Below are 12397 nucleotides of genomic sequence, written 5' to 3' on the forward strand. Positions count from 1 at the left end.
AAGGGTTTGGGTACTGTGTTCCACAGATTTTTTTTTCTTCTGAAGAATGGAATATAACTACTTTGTTCATACTTTTTAAATTCATAAATTATTAAGGAGTTTAAAACTGGTGATTCTTCAATTTTATTTTTGTTAAGTTATATGAATTTAAATGTTGACAGAGACTGGATATTTGTCCTATGACCAAAAGCTTACCATCACATTATAATGTGGGAATTGCTTTGTAAACCCTTTCAAGAGAACAATGGTTTCTTTTTTCCAGAGCAGTGAATAAATGTTTTTACAAAAAAAAGCTGGCACTTGTGTCTCATTTATTTATTTATTTTGCAAACAATTATAAACACCTGCTATTATTTAAATTTTAAAAATAATTTCAAACAGTTCATTTAACCCATACCAAAACACTACAAGTTAATTCAACTAATTAATTGGAGGACATGGTCTGCAGGGTTTTTGCTGTTATTCAGCACTTCAGTGATCAATGAAATTTCTTGACTGTACAGTAACTGTAACTCACCTCACCTGATTTTGTGGGTCTGAATCGGTCGCAGATTTCAAGGTGAAAACGGAAACCAGCACGTCATGATTCTCTCCAATGGACAGAGAGAATACCAGGACTGCTCAGCATGTGAACTAGGGATCAGGCTCGTTTAAGAGCTGTACACACAAGTTCTCAAATAAAACACGGGAGACCAAAGAATTTAATTAGTGTTAGGACTCATGTGCATTTGTCACGTTTATTTATTTTGAATTTAGAGTAGAATTTTACAGAAAGGTGACATCCCCTCTTTTTCCTTAGCTTTAATTAAAAAGCATGTATGCTATCAGAGCCAGTCATTTTTATTTTTATTTATTCTTTTTTTATTTTATATTTTGGCCTGTTTCTATTTACACTCCTTAAACTGGAAGAGGTGAGCAATGTTTTCCATCGATTCTATTAGATTTCCAGTATGACCCCCCCCTTCCCTCCCCCTCAAAAAAAAAAAGTCTTCCTTTTGATGACAGATCTGGAATGCATTGGGAAATGTGCAGCGCTCTCTGGCCTGAGATGAGTAAGTTGGGGGGGGATGTGTGAGTGAACTTAATCGCCTGACGCACACCAGAACACTTCTGTTTCCACTCTAGAAGTTATGGAAAGATTGTCCGGGGATCAGAAGGATTCTGAAAAATGAGCTGGAATATCCCAGTGTTCTGGGGACACGCTGCAGTCGGCCTTCTGTGACAAAACTGTGGTTCATTTACCTTTGAATACACATATTTGTCCCTTCTGCAAATACTACCAGTGTGTCATTTAGACTGTTGAGGCTAAGGCTCAATATATAATCTGACTTCAGAGCCCAATAGAGGAAACTGTAATGGTCACTCACAGTTAAAAATCTGGCCCAGATAAGGAAATGGCAATGATCACCTGTAGTTCATATAACCACAGTTCATAATTATACAGTTAAAAGCCGGTTTAGATGTTTTCTTTGCTAGTTGTTTTCTACTCTTTTTTACATACCATGACCACTTAGAGGCCAGAACACCATCTACTCAACCACCAAGGAAGTGGTCTAGTTGTAAAATCAGACATTGCATTTTTAATCAGACTGAAAATCAGGTGTTGAGCTAATAACCATAGGATTGTTCAGCTATCTTCACAGTGATTACAAGTTGAGTTACAAACATAACTTATAATTTATGCATTAAAACTTATACTCTTTGCCCTGCAAAAAAACACATGCTCACGCACGCACACACGTACGTACACACACACACACACACACACACACACCCACACACATCCACACACAGCACCCAGAGCGACACTACAAAAATTTCCTGAGTGGGGATTTGTTCCTACTACAAATACAGTTCCCTGGCCTCACTTTACTGCTCAAACAACTGAAATGCACTTTAGGCACATTCACCGGCGCGGAATGGGTAAAACAAACAAATGGGAAGGGGGGAAATCCGAAGGGCTTTTGCGAAATTCACGAGTTGTTAATTTTAACGGTCTTAATCATAAGGCCGCTAGTTAATTTTTTTAAATTTATTTTTTCTTCACTCCACTCGATGCCAGAAACACAGACGACAGCTGCGCCACAGACACACATTCTAATAATACAATAACCCCCCACCCCCACCTCAGCTTCTGCCTGCTAGGGCTGTCAAAACGACTCTCTTACATTTCAAACACAGCCACTGAGCCTTCAGGCCCGGCGGCAGGACGAGAAGCGTCGCTAACAAAGACGTTAAAGTTTACGGCTCAAAACCGGGGTAAAAGTCGTCCGTTTTACGGCTCGCTAGCGCACGAGGCGTTTCTAAGCGTTTATCATCGGCCGCTTGCTTGACACCGCCAACTTCAGCCTCTTTGGATAAAATGGATAAAATGAAAAAATAGATAAATGAAAACTAAAAAAATTCTCTGGTAATTCATGTCATATGCCTGGCTTGCGCGTGGACATAGACAAACGCATCGTCCAAACTCTCCATAACAACAGCAATGTGGCTCAATGTGGAGCGGATTAATGTATAATGTACCTGTGGCTACACGGATGATGTGTGGGCTGTTTTTTTTTTTGGTTCTTTATTTTTAACCAAAGAATGTCGAGTGGATTGCATTAAAAAGTTGACTGAGTGGCATTAAAAGTTTAATGAATTTCATTCATCTGTTTCACTGCACATATCCTTGAGCATCTTCAGTGTCAAATGCAAAAACCTTGTATGTCCATTTGTATGTGCAGTTCCATGGATTGTAAATGTCTTCAGAACTCAACGATTTTTTTTGTGCCACCAGAGAATTTTTTAAACATTTAAATAAAATGTTTTTGAATATATAATGCTATTAAATGACACTTCCCCAGAGCCACAACCAGGGTGCAGTCTGTTCCCTTAACTGTGATCAAACTGCATTCTTTGTTGTGCCATTCAGCTGGTTAAGCTTTACTTCCATTTCACACAAGTGATTTCACATCTCACAATCAACTTACAATAAACTCCCAACGAGTAATCAACTCACAGTCGAAACATCAATACTGAAGCGATCCAAGTTCAATTAATCTCTACTCCACTCTCATTTAAAGCCCATCTCCTTCTCTTTAAAAAAAGATAACTCCCTTTCGCCTATGCTGCAGTGCCACTTGGCATAACCTTTGTGGCCATGCCAAAACTGCTGAGAACCACACGCCTGGCCGGTGTTCATGGATGAACAATTTAGCAGCGCTACTTAACCCTTTAAAGAGTTAGGGTTTTTTTGTTGGGAGTGTTTTCAGTGTTCTAGAACTCCGTTGCGTTCAGCTACCAGTAGTGATTGTTAGCATCAGCATTAGAATGCTCAGTTAAGAACATTCCAATCACATGATTGTGACGTCACACCTTAAAGGGTTACAGGGTTTTAGTGTCCGTTGTCGGGCAGAGGGATACATGTGAAACGGGTAACCTTTCCCTCGCAGCGGGAAGGGTCCTGCAGGGCTGCTCGGGCGCTCCGGTTTCAGAACAATACGGCATCGGCATTCCGGCGAAGCCCAAAGCAAATATCACCTAAGGTCACTGTCTCTGTCCTCGTAACAGCCACACAAGCAGGCTCTTATTAATCAAAGCCGGCGTCACCGAACCGCCGTGTCGACAGGCCAGGTCAGGTGAGCACTATAAAAAAAAAAAAAAACACAACCTCTGAAATCACTGTAAAATCATTCCCAAAATCAGAAATTTAAATTTTCTTGACAGCATCCACTTGACAGCATTGGACGGAGTGTAGCACAGTGGGTAAGGAACTGGGCTTGTAACCCAAAGGTTGCAGGTTCGATTCCCGGGTACGACACTGCTGTTGTAGGCTTGAGCAAGGTACTTAACCGGAATTGCTTCAGTATACATCCAGCTGTATAAATGTTTACAATGTAAAATGCTAAGTAAAAGTTGTGTAAGTCGCTCTGGATAAGAGCGTCTGCTAAATGCCTGTAATGTAATGGTTGCATTTTTGATCATGTTGGAGTTTCAGAGGCCAAACTTAATAACAAGCAGAAAAAGAAATCACAACAGCTCCCCAGTCAAACGATTTAAAAAAAACACAGACGCATTAAGGTCTGCTGACATCAAAAATGTCAATTTTTCCATAAATTATACCATACTATTTTTCTCTGGAATTTGTTTTCGGTTTCTGACAAAACTGGAATGCTGTGTGAGATTTCGTAATTTCATTAAGTGAGAAAAAGCGGGTGAAAAAACACTGATCGAATCAGTGACTGCCCATTATCAAATGCTTGGAAACAACACTAAAAGGGAAAGAAAAATGATTTCATTCTGTCTGCGTAGTAGGCTACTATGGAGTCAAATAATAACTCAATCCAGCCTGACGAAACCATGTCAGAACAAATGTAGAAGATGCACCATATGTCATGCGAATGTGTCTTGGCAGGAGTAAAAACAAGAAGATTGAATGTCCCTCATGATTGCTGAAGATGTTTTGAAATCCAAAGATGTATAAGTCAAGTCTCTATGTACAATTTGCTATGGTTATGCAAGAATTGGCAGGGAATACAGTTACAAGGGATACTCACAATGTCATTTACAATACATGAACTGTAAAAATGGTAGGCCTATGTTTTTTATTTTATTTTTTTAAACAAAGACACATCCACAAACACGCATATATGTGCACATGCATATGCAGACACACACACCCATAAGTACACACACCCATACATACAGTACACTCTCACTCACAAACACACACACACATTCATATATACAAACATGCACACCCATGTACACACACATAGAAGCACTTGCACATATGCAGACCTATGCCCATGATGTCACTGAGACAGAAGATACGGGAGCTGTCCCTCGAGAGAGAGATGAGAGTAAGAGTGAGAGAGCGACAGTGAGAAAGTGAGAGAGTGAGTGTGAGAGAGAGAGTGAGAGTCACAAACACACACAACCCTCTCCCCTGTCATACAGAAAACAAATCAGCCTGGAAGCAGTTCAGTCAATGCTGCCATTAATCTGGACCCAAACAGCGCAGTCCCAGACAGTCTCACAGTGAGCCATTTTGGCTCCTACTAAGCCAAAACTGGCTGGTGACTTTCCACATCCATTAGTAAATCTGACATGCGATGTTCAAAAAGAGACCCTTTCCACATCATAAGTGCAATGCATAGATAATTAAAATGACAGGCATGAAATTGACAACACCCTCTCCATAAAACTTTGATGGTAACAGAAGTTCAGATTAGGCAGTGCTAACTGGGATGTGATCGCAGCAGACTCTGAGCCTAACCACAGTCATACAAAGACAACATCAGAAGGACGGCACCTCCTACAGCACAGTATCAATGTGATTACAGGGGAACATAAGTTTTCCTGCTTGGTTCTGAGAGAACCCCGCCAGTACTGGCTCACCAACACTGGTTTTTTTTCATTAGGTCAGTTTCTCCCTCTCTCTCTCTCCCACACACACACACACACACACACACACACACACACACACACACACACACACACACACACACACACACACACACACACACACACACACACACACACACACACACACACACACACACAGGTACGGGGCCGTGTGGTCACTGGCACGCACCTCGCGGTTCCAGTGCTTGCAGTTCTGCTCTTCTGTCTTCAATCAAAAGTTATAAAAAGCTCAGCTCTCTTCGTGGGTATATATATACATAGACCATCATACATGCTGGAGCAGATGGTCTGGCTCGGACCTGAGACCAGCACGCATCGGTTCCTCTGCAAATGGAGCGGTCTGTTTAGGATAGTCTACACCATGGCCCGTCATTACAGAGAGGGGAAAGAGTCATGTGTATCTTTTATTTTATTTTATTTTTTTAAACAACTGACACTCTCCACTTGAGTCTTTTAAATCCACTGCAGCAACCACACCTTTGGTCAAATCAAGTTCACAGTGCAGATCGAGATTAAGAAGACCTGCATACAAAACAAGACGTTAACCCTATACAGACACTTAAAAGCCTAGGAAAATAGGAACAATATTTTGAACTGCCAATTCCTTTTCCACTCTTTTTAAGATGTACAAAAAACGTTTTCCTTCCGTTGGTGTGGAATTGATGACTTTTTACGGACATGTGCCCTCCAAGTTTCTGTCAGGATATTAATGGAGGCTGTTATAACAAAACTTCTCATTTGTGAACCCAAAAGCCCCGTGTGCCCAAACCCATTGCAGGGAGGACATCAGGATCGCACCTTAAAGAAGAGACAGAGGTGAAAACTAATGTCTGTTTCTTATGAACTGCTCAGCTAGCCTGAGCCCAAGAGCAGAACTCAGAGTCCTGTAGTGAAGTTCACAGACAAAATGAGAATTTCACTTCAGTTAGAGCCCCAAACTTCAACGAGACAGTGGCGAAAACACTTAAATGTCCAGCCATTAGTGACATAATTACAGCTGACATGTTATTCCAGTTTGCACGAACCAGGAGCCAAGGCATGTTTAACCAAGGTGCACAAGCAAGACCTTGTTGCCATCAAGTCATGGTACAATGTTCATCTGCCAAACAAATTCACTGCCAACCAAGGACAATACAAATAGGTACATTTTTCCTGGGACCACTTCAACAATCTGTGATTCCTAATAACAGGGCTATAAAATATACCTAATGTAAATACATTTGTCACTTAGCAAAATATACTTAGGTGGGATCCATCATAAATAACCGGTCCCATATGTAATTTCAAAAAGCCTTTATGACAGCTGAAATTCCCAGTAGATTCAAACTATAAGCCGTGCATGGTTTCATTTGGCCCTCCAGAATAACGCTAAAACCTTCACGTCAGGCAAGAGGAAAATATGTCAATGATTAACGACCTGTCTGTCTGGCATGTCTTTCCACGAGAATCATGTAGGCTGCTGCAACGTTCCCATCCATAATGGCCTGACATGATATACTTTTTTTTCATCCCAACTAATGCAGCCTACTACATGAACCCAATTTCCCTCTGCCACTCTTTTGTCAGATATAGTTTATAAAAGACGCGCCAACAGACTTTACGAAAAAGGTCACGAGATAAACGGACTTATTCAGACCACAGAGGCCGTTTATTTAAATCATATGCTGTAGAGTCAGTAATTTAATGTAATGAAAAGGGAAATAAAAGCCTTTGCAATGTGATCCAAAAGTTGTAAAAGGAGAGAAAAAATATTTCAATGAAATAATAGTTAGCACTGTCACATGTACAATAACATTTCAAATAGGTCACTGCTTTTATAATGAATGTCAAGGCTAGAGATGGCCCATACAGTGGTAGAAGGCCATTCATTTCACGGCAATGTACAATGAAATTTACATGTCCACTCGGTATAATCATCCATAATTTGAGCCCTATAATCTGGAGATAGAAGGCTTAAGAGCAGACAGGTTCCAAACAGGTGCAAGGATGATTCATGGTCAAACCAAGTTAGCAATGTAGGCAACAGAACGGTTGATGTCATAGATGAAGAATGTCAAGGAATTGTAAAAGTCACTTTTTAAAAAGTCTAAAATATAAATACACGTGAATTTCCAAGCAGAGACTGTCAACGCACTACCGTGTAACATTTCCAGCCCTCGAATCTATCAAAGAGCTAGCTCTAAATAAAATGTAACGTTTTCAGTTATTCAACACACGTTATCTGTCTTGCAGAAGATGACAGCAAAAGATAACCTCTGACAATTATCTAACATCCGCCGAAGGTAGACCTACCTGTTAATCAATATCTGGTGATTTTGGAGTTCTCTGCCTTGTACTTTAGTCAGGTAGGAATAAACTTTAAATTTGGTGGAATTTACTTGGGGCTCACGAATCCGCTAAAAGTAATAAAAACCATGGACAAGAAAGGAAGCAGATTTAGTGGGATACTATTTGATCGTTTGTGTTATAATCGTCCAACAGATCAAGTTAGCAAACTTGCCAGTAGGCCTACCGTGAGCCAACGTTAATTAGTTGACGGTCGGTGAAAAACCTAAAATTAAGCACTTGGGAGAAATGTAAGGATTATAAAAGTATCTATGAAGTCTATCTATCAATGAACAATATGAAGTAGAACATATTTACTGGCATGTAAATCGTAGTCAGCATCATCCAACATGGAGAAAACCAGAGTAATCCTCCGCATTCCCCAGAAACATATTAGTTCCTAACAAGTCTTTAAATATGAGGATGCAACTGGATTCATATTACGAGGTTCATTGAGCAGGCAACTTAAGGCATGGTAGAATATGTTAAAATGCACAGCGTGACAACAAACATCTTTGATCATTCTCTTCTGAAATGACTTGAATTATATTAGCAACTTTTTGGGAAATCAAGGCAATTTAATAACCGTTGACCGTCGGTCAAAAAATACAGGCGAAAGTAACACAAATGTTTGGACGCGCCGGTCAGGTAGGATGAAATTTTAGAACATCGGCCGAAGGTAAATACCTTACCATCACGTGCCAGTTTGTGGGACTCTGCATGTGCTCCTGTTGTAGCTGAGGGGGCAATATTGAGAAATACACGAATCAAGGATTTGTTACAGTTGTTGAATTAGTTTCAAGAAAAAAAAAAGGTAGGAACACGAAGAATGAACATCGGCAGGCCATTATTTTCAGGCACCGCATGCCCTTGGCCTTCATGACATCACTTCCTGTAGGTTTCCGCTTTTAACGCAGGCGCGGTGATCCCAGTTACCTTTAATATGGCCAGTGCGTAACTGGCCGAGAAAATAATTGGTATCTTGGCCTTGTAAAAAATCTATTATCCCAAAGTGCGGCACTGTGCGATGAGCGCTTGACTTGAGTAAAGTCCACAGACTTTCAAAACGGTCGTTTTTTGAAATCGTTAAAGGTGTCCTTTCAAAAGACAAAAACGAAAAGGTGGTTTCTCAGCGAACGGCTCTGTCATAGTACTGAAATGATGGTGTCCACTGTCAAAGAGCCACCTCTCCCTAAAGTTAAACGTTTTCTGTTATTCCGGACACTTTTTAAAATTATTTTTCAGTAGATGGCAGCAAAAAACGGTTGTTGCTCATGCAAAGTTAAAAGGCAGACGTTTGAAACTGACATGCATTCAGTTTTTTTGGAAAGACAGCGAATAGTGTTTTCGGTGGTTAAGTAGCCAGCCGCCTAGCTACTATAACTTACAGGCACCATCAGTGTTGTTATTGAACTTAAAGAAAGGTTCATTTTCAGTGAATGAATGGAAGTTGTAAAAAGTGAATTTCCAGTCCACCCTCACATGTTTTCCCACTTTATTCAGACTATGGAAAGTCGGGAAAAAACATGAAGATGAACTGGAAATTCACATTTAGAATTTTCATTCAAATGTCCAACTGTTGAAACGATTTATGTCCTGGTTTTTGAAAGGTTCCTTATACTGTCTCAAATCAAAATAAATTTGGTCATGAAAATAAAAAAAAAAATTAATTAATCATTGTTGGACAATCATTTTATTTGTGAACATTCATAGTGCTGGTGTATGCTGATTGTATTTACAGGTGAATGCATTGCACCTGTGTGTGCTTGAAAGAGTACATGCCATGGCAACCAGCCAAACATGACACCACACCTTAAAAATCAATGATCGGTTTACTAGTCAAGAGTTTATTAATGAAATGGCACTGAATGAAACATGATATGAAAACGAGTACCAAAAAAAAGCAACACATTTAACATTTAGATATGCTAGATTTGTTATAAGGATATACTGATTACACGAGTGCAAAAAATATAAATAAAAACAAAATGTTCATAAATGTTTCATTCGCGTCAAAGTGTAAACCCTATATATTATCTTACAACTTATTATACAACTTAATACTTATCCAAAGAGTTTTACTATAATTGACAACATTACTGTCTCAAGAAGCAGGCTTTTAATTAGGTTGTGGGTATAAATCCCAGCAGTGAGACACTGATGCCATAGTGCAACCTAAACCGCTTGCTTTAAAATATAAATCTGTATTACTATAAAATAATCCAGAAACGAAAGCAACTAGTGGCAACTAAAGCTAACAGCGCCACTTCCTGGCTACTACTGAATATGGCAATGGAAAGGCAAGGATGCTAAACATGCCATCATTATGTGGCAATAATATGAAAAAACAAAGCAGTAGCATGTTAAGTGACAGTTTAAGGGAGACAAATCTGGTCGGATCTGGATTTCATATCCATGCTGATATAAAGTACAATATGGTATTATGTTGAAAACAGACAGACATTGAGTCATTTTTTTCATGTTTATTTTTTAATTGTTGCTTTGGTGCGGGACATAGTCATCCTAGCTTTGGAGTGAGCCGGTACATCAATTGGCCAGTCTCACCAGACCTGTTGTCAAAGCTGGACACTGATTGGTCGGCGTTCATCCACCGCACGGTTGTCCAAACTGAATGCTGCTTCCTCAAACTCAGACGACCTCACAGTTGGCTGTGGAGCGCTGGCTGCACATGAAGTCATTCGTAACCTCCTTGAATAGAGGGACGTTGACCAGACCACTTCCTGTTGAGAAAACAGACACAAGCATGTTTCAGTTAAAATGAGAAAGGAATCACAGATAATGCAATGCTGCGGAGGACAGTACAAGCATCTACAGTCGAGAAAGTGACACTGCAAGTCTTTACAATGGTAAATCTTACAGTATATTAGTGTCTACTGGTGTGAAAAATACAAAAGCAAATAATGTCTACAGTAGTGCAAATGATACCATTAATGTCAGCATTAACAAAGGATACCTAGTTCATTACAAATGTCAGTAGTGTAACCTTGACACGTGACTATACTAGCCAAAAAGACACTACTAGTGGATACAGCAGTTAAGTGCACACTGTGTCTGGAGTTCTTAAGGTGTCTACAGAAGTGAACAGAGCCAAACCAGATAGTGAAGAAGGCACTATGTGAAATACAGCGTATTGCAGTGAAATACGCTATATAAATAAAATTTGATTGATTGATTGATGTATGTCCAGTCAGGCTCCTCCCTTACCTGTCACAAGGTTGAAGAGGTTGCAGTAGTTGGTGCCATTGTCAAATTTCCGCCCGTCAGCTGGAGAGATAGATATGCCCTGTAGACGGATCACAAGGTCAGTGAGTTTCTCTGGTTTGATTGACTGACTTCATTTGATAATTAAAATACAGCATTATCATTCACATCTGAGTACTTACGGAGAATGATTGCACTGAAAAATTATCAAGCATAACATGAAGTCATGAAACGTGTGTGTGTGTGTGTGTGTGTGTGTGTGTGTGCCTGTGTGTGTGTAATGCATATCTAGTAGATTCAAGCTCTTGAAATACAGTTTTTGGTGATGGATATATTTCATATGCCAGAACCTCTGTGACCTTTAACCCCTTTTCATGAGGCTCTTGGAGGAAGGGGCCGGTCCCCAACTCACCACGGTGCGGCACATTGGGGCTTCGCGGTAGCGTTTGAGGATGAAGCTGAGGCTGTCCACGCTCTTGCCTGTGGGGCTAGTGTGCTTGGCAAAGATGTAGGTCTGGTTGGCTGAAAGCAGCTGGGGGAAAAGCATGCAGATTATTTAAAGACCCCGTTCACTTACTTTTTTTTCTTGCATTTAAAATGTCCATTAAGCCACAAAATGAATATGCACAATTACTTTTTCAAAATTATAAGCAGAGATATAATAGCCTTTTGGTTTGAATTATGTAATCATCAACATGAGAGCTGAAAGTCTGACATGGCATGTGCGTTCTGTAATGGATACCCGCTTCAGGTTTACTTCTGATTGACAGCCCATTAGACAGCTGTGTCACTGCTTGTTATAATTTAGTGTTGTCACGATGCTCACACAAGAATACCAATGCACTCGTCATCAGAAATATACCAATAGCAAATGATCTTTCACTGGGCTGTATAAGAACTTTTTGCATTCAGTCAAAAAAAAAAGTAAAATAAAATAAGCTTAAAATGACAGCATGTGTTTTCTTTGACCCTTTACGTATGTAATAAAAGGGGAAAAAGTGTCATTTTTATTGCATAGGGTCTTAAAGATTCCAATGGCAAGCAAATAGTTATCCGGTAGCATAGCTCACACTTCTCTGTGGGGTGCACTCCCAGAATGCAGTGCTCTTACCTCATACAGACATTTTTCGCCTCCTGTCAAACAGTTATCCGCATCCGACCACTTCTTTATCTGACTGACCAGGGCTGTGGAGACGTCGTCGCACGGGAGTCCAATTACCCTGCAGCGTGACAGGAGGGGACATCTCAGTCACGGGCCGTGCCACACATTTAAAACTACAATTCAACTTCATATGAAATACAACTGGAACAGAGCAACTGAAGTCTTACACGGTGTAATGCTGCCACCTACAGGGTGATGTGTTGCCTTGCAATAACGGAGCACCTATACTTGAATTTTGGCTAAGTTTGTTTTTCTTGAAAGAAGAAAAAAGAAAAAGAA

General features: G+C 40.1%; 1 long non-coding RNA gene across 1 annotated transcript in view; it reads right to left on the reverse strand.

The window, feature by feature from the left end:
• LOC135260751 (uncharacterized) overlaps nucleotides 1-8633 on the reverse strand; it is a 31004-nt gene extending 22371 nt beyond the window's left edge. The window contains exons 1-2 of the long non-coding RNA XR_010331742.1: nucleotides 8427-8633; nucleotides 7702-7805 (exon numbers count right to left, since the gene is read on the reverse strand). This is a non-coding gene — a long non-coding RNA (uncharacterized LOC135260751). The remainder of the gene's footprint in view (nucleotides 1-7701; nucleotides 7806-8426) is intronic.
• Between the last annotated feature and the right edge of the window lie 3764 nt (nucleotides 8634-12397).

Source organism: Anguilla rostrata, chromosome 8 (genome assembly GCF_018555375.3).
Source record: "Anguilla rostrata isolate EN2019 chromosome 8, ASM1855537v3, whole genome shotgun sequence".
NCBI lineage: Eukaryota > Metazoa > Chordata > Actinopteri > Anguilliformes > Anguillidae > Anguilla > Anguilla rostrata.